Consider the following 8,670-nt stretch of genomic DNA (forward strand, 5'->3'; position numbering starts at 1 on the left):
AGGCAGTCTCGAGATATCACCCTTATGAAAATTACTCTATACACAGTGCACACACACTAATACACACTCAACGACTCATGTCAGAGAAGACCACGATACACAGTGAGGACGTCACCACCTAAATGGTCACTCGTCTGCCCCCGGGTGCCCAGGCCCTGCCAACAAACAAAAGAAAAAGACATCAAACAGTGATATGCAAAAAGAACAAAATGATAATTCACTAATACAATAATCAAACCAAAATAAACATACAAATTCAAAAAAAGATAAATCAATTAAAGAAATAAACAGAAAAAAAAACAATCAAAAGAAACTACAAAAAAACCATTCACAGAAAACAGTGCACTGGAACAGTTCGCTCGAGCCGGTCGTTCACTCGGGTCGGTTCACTCGAGTCAGTTCACTCGAGACGGTTCACTTGAGACACTCGGGTCAGTTCACTCGAGTCGGTTCCCTCGAGACGGTTTCCTCGAGACGGTTCACTCAAAACAGAACACAAAACAGATAAAACAGAACAGCAGCCGATGAGGAGCAGAGCAAACAGCAGTTTATGATGAAGCAACGGGCAGATAATTCTCATGCAGGATGCCGCTACTGTCCTTATCTCGTGCCTAAAAACAAAACAAATGTGGTACACCGCGATTCCCTCTCGCTTGGCTTCACGCTCGAGCAGTATACTCACAAAACATGCTGTCCCGGGATTACTATCCCGAACTATGCAGTAGATGGAGTCAAATGTCTCCGACAAACTCGTTGGCAAAAAGCGCAGATAGATCCTACACTACACAGCAAAATCTCCAGTGTTGAAATCCTGGTGTTAAGGACTCTTAGAGTAAAGAGTTAATTTTCTGGTGTTGAATTTCAAGGGATTAACACTGCTAGTGTAAACCGCAAACTCTGGCTGGTGAAAATACGTAGAGTTACTAAATTTACACCGAGAGAGTGTTATTAGTTACATCCGGGACATTTACGCGCTGGGCGTGATGAAACGACCTGAAACTTTTTTCCACAGACGCCATTTTCTTTGACTCGCGATGCAAGGCATACGAGGAGGGAAAACGCAGATATTAAGTGTTTTATCGCATTTATATATGCATTTTATTACATTATATTGTTTTATTACAATATTTATGTGCTGTGAATGGCTAAACCGTTCTCAGAAAGGCATTTTCGTTGACGCGCGATGCGGAGCAGACAAGGATGAGGTTGCTTTTAAACAGAGAAACGACAAAAGTAAGTGTTTTATCTAATTTACAATATGTATTTTATAACATATTGATAGAGAAATTTAAATGCTCTGCGTGCTTAAACGAGCCGAAACCTTTCTCAAAGGAGACATCTTTGACTCAATACGGAGCTGACGACGAGGAGATTTGCTTGTAACGTTAACAGGAACAACACCGAAAGTAAGGGCTTTTTAACCTAATTTACAACATGTATTTCATGGCATTATATTATTTTATAACGATATTTATGTGATGTGCGTGCCTAAACCTTTCTCACAGACTAACGTTATGCCCTGCATCTTCTTTGACTCGTGACAGTGCAGACGCTTTTAACGGTGAAAACACAGAGTAAGTGTTTTAACTCATTTACAATACGTATTTTATAATGTTATTTTGTTTTATGACAATATTTGTGATGTGCAAATATCATAATGTATTTATCCTCAAACTATCTTTTACTTTCGTTTGCCAGCACACCTATCTTAACTGAAACCTATAACGTTAACTGAAATTTTTTTTTCTTAGAATGTGTAAGTTAATTCTTTAAGATTAACGTTAAATGTTTATGAAAATGTATTTATCAGATTCAATTTTGGTTGATGTTTGGATTCTTTAATGTTTAAATGTATTGATTTTGCTATTTGTGTTTGCTAGGACCATTTCCATGCTGCACCAAGTGGCTAAGGCTAACCAGGCTTGGTCTTTAAAGGCTGTAAGTTACAGACTAGAACCTGGTGAGGGTCAGATTTTACAGATAACATATGAGATAATGTGCATAAACATAAAAAATAATCATAGCTTTGTTGCTATTTGGTATAACTAGATTTTTTGTGTTTCATAACACTCCTTTTGAATTTGTCCAGTCAAATTACTTTACAAAAGTATTTTTCCCCCCTTTTTTCATTTTACTTAAATAAAATTAGTTTTCAAACCAATTGTTTTCATGATTTGACAGGTAGATGTTTTCTTGCTTTTTAATTTTAGACTCAACTGATTGGGAAATCTCTGCCCATCACCTGCCTCCAACATCACAAAGCCACAAGAAGGGAACGAAGATTCTAACGTCAGCTGACTATTTAGTGAGATTTCTTAAGGTGCGTGTCTAAATTTATTCCTAAAGGGTTAGTTCACCTACAAATGGAAATTATGTCATTACTTACCCTCATCTCGTTCCAAACATGTAAGACTTTCTTTCATCTTCACAACACAAATGAGGATATTTTTAATGAAATCTGAGAGCTTCCTGTCCCTCCATTGACAGTCCACGCAAATACCACGTTCAAGCCCCAGAAAGGTGTAAAGGTACATCATTAAAGTACTCCATGCGACTCCAGTGGTTTAACATACATTTTATTAAACTACGCAAGTGCTGTGTTTGCAGCAACAAAACATTTATGACTTAATTTATAAAATATTAATTTCCAACATGCGTTGTTAAGTGAGCGTGCATCGAAGATTAATAATTTGTAAATAAAGTTGAGTTTTTTTGTTGTTGTTTTTTCAGGCAAACAAAGCACTCTTGCTGCTTCATAAAAAAAAATTGAGGTTAAATCACTTGAGTCACATTGATTACTTATGATTTCCTTTATACCTCTCTGTGGCTTTGGAAGTGATAGTTGAATAGGCTATCGATGAAGGGACAGAAATCTCTTAGATTTTATCAAAAATATCTTAAGTGTTTCGAAGATGAGCAAAACTCTTACTGGTTTGGAACAACATAAGGGTGAATAATTAATGACGGAATTTACATTTTTGGATGAATTAAGTCTTTAATTTACTTGGAAATCAGTAAATTCAAGTCTTAATCTAACCAAAATAGTGTATTGTTTTAGTCACGAAAGTCTAAGATGATTGAACTTTTTCCACCATAAACTTGCTGTATTTATAAAACACAAATGGTATTAATTGTAAATGGTCTGGTTTTGTGTTGTCTAGGGAACCAGCACTCCAGGATTTTGAGAAAGTTGGATCTGCACAGCCTTTCCTGCTCTGTGAAACAACTATGCACTGAACTTTACTGTTAGGAACTGGACACAACTGATCCACTCATATCCTGCAACTGTTTCTCATCTGTTGAATGTTGTTGCTGTACTGTTGCAAAGTCGAAGGTATTGACTCAACTTCACTGACACAGGGCTTTCATTCACTGACATGTACAGGACTTGAAGTATTAGATAGACCATTTGATGAGCAGCTTTCACATAATTCTGATGACAGAAATGCCTATATTTTGCCTTCATTTATTTTAAAAGTTAACCTATGATGTATGATGTAAAGGGACTTGTTCGTTAATAAAAACTAGTTTTTTAAAACAACTGTTTGCATTTTGCCTTTATTTTTAACTTTACAATGAACAGAATTCTACTATGATCCCAGACTAAGGTTACATTTTAACTTTCTGGATTGTTTTGATGTGCATTCAATGTTATCAATAGGTTAAATGCTTTGCTTTTATTTCTGAAAAGATTCCTTTTGTCAAAAAGCAAATCTCATAAATACAAACTCATTTTGAGTCAAATTTAACACTCCTGAAATGTATAAATTGATTCCAAATCAATTTATACTAGTATTACAAATCAATACAGATCAATTCTACAAGAGTTGCATTTTATGTTAAACTTACATCCTATGTAGTGTTAATATGGCAACAACTCGGTAGTGTTGAAAGAAAAACACACATTTGGTGTTAAATTTTGACACTACGCACTGGTGTTGGGTAAATTCAACACTAACGTTGACTAGTGTTAAAAGTTAACTATTTAGAGAGTTGCTGCAACTCTATCATAGTGTTAAATATTTAACACTTTGAAAAGTGTAGTTTTAACTCGATCTAGTGTGGACCAATATAGACACTTTTAAAGTGTTGAATTTAACTCTATAGGTGTTGAATTAGCACTGCTGATTTTGCTGTGTACGTTAAACATAGAGATTAGTCAGATTACCCGCTCAGCCAAAGCAAAACTTCATTTACAAGACACCGTCGCATACAAATGCCTCCCTTACCTGTCTCAAATGTCCATACTGAACTCTCCAGAAAGCACACAGACTGGCAAACAGCACTGACAGTGAATAAGCAGCTTCAGCGATCTTTTTACGAGCAACACCTGATACTGCACTCCAACAAAAAGCAGCAGGGCGCCTGGGTGACGTCACGGCCCCGGGTAGTGACGCACACTAAAGCCTCACGGTGCTGATCCACTTGTCCGACACGACTGTTGCGTGGTGTCGCGACGCCTCCCCACATTGGTACGTTGATGGGCGTTAACCGCTATGGGCGTGGTTTTGACCGAGCGGGAAATGTAGCGTATTAGAACAGAGGACCTGCGAGAGACTTCCCTCCGTCTCCATATGCTCTACTTCTATTGGATAGACGCGTCGCGTTTAACGGACTTCATTTGCATAAAGATGGGCATCGGCCAGCTTTTTGACGCGCAGCATTTTTTCAAATGAAGCGCCGCCTTCCCGGAATGCTTTGCGGGTGCGACAAAGTCGCTTGACGTCACCCATAGGAATATAGTGGAGCGCGGCGCGACAGTTTGGACGCGTGCACGACAGCTGCGCACAGCTCGGACGCGGACTACTTGTATTTATATGGCGTTATTATCCAGTCAAATGTCGAGAGCGCATTATTGTAGCGCGAAAGTACATTAATATAATGCGCGAGCGCGAATCTCTCTGCTCGCGCGCGGAATATAAATGCGCGAGCGCGAATCTCTCTGCTCGCGCGCGGAATATAATGTGCCGAGTGCGAATCTCTGCTTGCGCGCGAGAACTGGGCACGCGCTCTCTCAGATACACATTGCTCTTGTAAGAATTTTCTCTGGGCTCGCTCAGAGAATATGCCTGCACTTAAAACGTGTTCAGTGCAATCGCGAATCTCTCCTCTTTGCTTAAAGTAAGCATGTATGTGCTTACGCCGGTTTCACACCGCAAGCGTCAGCGGCGCGTGAGCAGCACGTATTTTTTTCGGCGTCCATGTTATTCAATGAGTGCATTCACATCGCACGCAGAAGCGGCGCGGCAGCGCGTAGCAGGAGCAGAGCAGGAACAGCAGTGCAGCGATAGTTTCGGCGCCCAGTCTATTTTTAACGCGCCGCTTACGCTGAATTAAAGTGACACGCATTGATCATGGGCAAAATACACCGCAGTGTTATCCAAAAAGCGCATTGATGATATCTATTGTGTTTTAAACAGTCACTCAAATGACCAACAGCAATTTAAAAAGAAAACAAATGTCCAAAAACAAACTTGTTGCCCGAACAATAAAAACAAAGACGAATCAAAAGTTACATAAATGAAATGATTAATAAAATAAGCTTCTTGACAAGTCTTTTCTCTTAAATGTATTTGAAAACGAAATAAAGCAATGCCAACTTATCCATTATAGAGTACTCTGTCTGTACACAAGCCGCGGTTCAGCCGCGCGTGACAAACGCTGCCAGTGTGAAAGCAAAACGCGCGTGTCCTGCTCCTGCTCACCATACGCACTGCTCCTGCTCTGCTCACGCTCTGCTATCGCGTGCAGTGTGAAACCGGCGTTAGACTGTGTCCCGTGCGTTCGCCCATGCCTAAGTACTCTTCTCTTCAATTTCTTTCTTTTTTTTTTTCTTTTTTTTTATTAATGCCAAGGTATCAAAAATATAACTTACATAGCAAAAATGTACAAATTACATACAACGGAATAAAGAAAGCAAAGCAGCATATATATACATATATACAGAATCCCTTATTCATTGTTTTTAGAAGAGAGGTCCAACAATACATCCAAAGCATTTCATTATCTAAGAATCTTAAAGCTCTTAAGACAATAAACTTGTTTCAAACTTTTTTATTTATTTCATTACAGCTTTCTGTTCTGTTTTTTTTTTTTTTATGAGCATATACAGGCTATATGTATGTATATATATATATATATATATATATATATATATATATATATGAAGAGTTCAGATGCAAAAGCCTCTAAGTGCCATCTGAAAATTTCTTCTAGAATGATAATTTTTATCAACCTCGTATATTTAAGTTCAGTAATTTCACTTAAATGACAATTAATAGGTCATTTTCATTGCCATTTAAGTGAAATTACTGAACTTAAATATACAAGCTTGATAAAAATGATCATTCTAGAAGAAATTTTCAGATGGCACTTAGAGGCTTTTGCATCTGAACTCTTCATATATATATATGCTGCTTTGCTTTCTTTATTCCGTTGTATGTAATTTGTACATTTTTGCTATGTAAGTTATATTTTTGATACCTTGGCATTTATTAAAAAAAAAAAAAAAAAAAAAAATGTAAGAGAAGAGTACTTAGGCATGCGCGAACGCACGGGACACCGTCTAAGCACATACATGCTTACTTTAAGCGAAGACACGTTTTAAGTGCAGGCATATTCTCTGAGCGAGCCCAGGGAAAATTCTTACAAGAGCAACGTGTATTTGAGAGCGCGTGCCCAGTTCTCGCGCGCGAGCAGAGAGATTGGCGCTCGCGCATTATATTCCGCGCGCGAGCAGATAGATTCGCGCTCGCGCATTTATATTCCGCGCGCGAGCAGAGAGATTCGCACTCGGCACATTATATTCCGCGCGCGAGCAGAGAGATTCGCGCATTTATATTCCGCGCGCGAGCAGAGAGATTCGCGCTCGCGCATTATATTAATGTACTTTCGCGCTACAATAATGCGCTCTCGACATTTGACAGGAAAATAACGCCATATATTTATACTTTCTGCTGAGGTCCGCTCGGTGAACGCGTTCAACGCATGCGCAGTAGATCGGTCTGGACAGTATAATCGATAATATTTTTTATATTTATAGTTTATATTTGCATTTATGTCAAAACCTAGACACTTTAAAACATCAAAATGACATTTATTAATATGTATTCGTGTCAAAATGACATATAAACATCTTTTCCTATTCTATTTTGCCTGGAAATGCTTCCAACAGGCTTGCGTGAAAAATAGGCATTGGTTCTATTTCTAGAATGCACGCATTTTCCGTTTTTTCAAATTCGGCGTCCATGTTATTTCCATCTCTTTCCTAATGAAAGGAAGGACCGCGCTTTCCCTTGTCCGTGCGGTCACAAAAAATGGGAGGCACGCGGCTGTCCGCAACGAGCCTCCGCGCGCACCCCTAATGACGATTTTTACGTCACGCGGACCCTCGCGGACTCTCGCGCCCTCGCGGTCGCGGAAAGTATAACAGAGGCTTCAGGAACGGTAACCCATGCTCTTATACGCACCGGATGCCAGGCCATTGGTCAAACCATGACAAGTAGGAGGGGTCATAACCCTTCCTGCTACATATGCATACATTTAGTTTCATTATTATTATTTTGTATGTCTGTAGTTATTAATGTGTATATGGATTTGTCTGGTTAGTTTCATCTGTTCGCTCCTGCTGGTTGATGTTGTAACTACAATAATCTGCAGCCAAAGAGCGTACTTCTCCATTCATGACCATCAAATGAAGCTGCATATTCTGATAAATCATTGAAAAACAACGTATAAATGCCACAGATTTTTGGAGGATCTTAAAAACCACTGCTATTGAGAAGCTTTAACTAATGAATAACTTTATCATTATAATACTAGGAGGCCTTTTGCTTCAGTTAATCATGAGATGTTTGTGGCATTACTGGGCAAACAGGAAGTGAAACTACAGCCACAGGAAGAGCTTTGAGGCTTCAGCAAAACACACTACATTTCCCACAATGCAACTCTTCTCAGAGCTTATATGATGGAGAAACAGTGTTTGGCAACGATTGTTTCCTTAAAATGTTTTACTTTTTTTTTTTTCATAAGCGCTTAACATGTTAACATGTTTTGAAATTGGTGTATAAGAAAAAAAACAAGTATGTTTGTGACTATCATGATTATTCTTTTATGGTTCTTTTGCAGGATTAATCCTTTCAAATATATTATTTTTGTATTACTTCATTTATGAATAATCTTTTTTGTCTATTGTATATTTTGATATACTTATATATCCTATTCAAACCAGACCTCCGCTCTGACAGAGTACATGTCTACATTCTGCTGTCACTTCTCTAAAAAGTGAGACATGTTCCCCTGCAAAGTCTGGTATCCGGTGTAATATTAGCTGTCGCATGAGTTTAGCAGAAAGTCCAGACATTATGAAAATACTTATTTGGCTCTCGCTGCTTCTATAGTGTTAAAACCACAATGTTTAGCTACGCTTGCAGAATATAAAACCAAGAGGCCAGAGCTGATTCTTAGAACATTTATCTTTGACATGATTAAAATACTCTTCCTGATCTGATCTGAACTTTGGTATACATATTAGCAAAGCTCATGCATTGCTCTGCTCTTGCATCTTAAAGACAGAACAGAAACAGGTTGTGGTTGATGAATTCACAACAGTATGAGTTTGACTCTCAACACGTTAGAAGAGAAACAAGCGTATTATTTTCTCTCCACATA

At 38.5% G+C, this 8,670-nt stretch overlaps 1 long non-coding RNA gene across 3 annotated transcripts; it reads left to right on the forward strand.

The window, feature by feature from the left end:
* The first annotated feature begins 1,067 nt into the window (after positions 1–1,067).
* LOC311077751 lies at positions 1,068–3,651 on the forward strand. 3 transcript variants are annotated; one of them, XR_014604968.1, is made up of 6 exons: positions 1,068–1,233; positions 1,333–1,406; positions 1,506–1,574; positions 1,881–1,938; positions 2,211–2,320; positions 3,162–3,651. It is a non-coding gene; the product is annotated as an uncharacterized lncRNA (long non-coding RNA). The 3 variants fall into 3 exon arrangements; XR_014604969.1 differs by having other exon boundaries at positions 1,209–1,406; positions 1,881–1,960; XR_014604970.1 differs by having other exon boundaries at positions 1,209–1,406.
* The last annotated feature ends 5,019 nt before the right edge of the window (positions 3,652–8,670 follow it).

This window comes from Abramis brama (genome assembly GCF_963993115.1).
Source record: "Abramis brama genome assembly, chromosome: 2".
Taxonomy (NCBI): Eukaryota; Metazoa; Chordata; class Actinopteri; order Cypriniformes; family Leuciscidae; genus Abramis; species Abramis brama.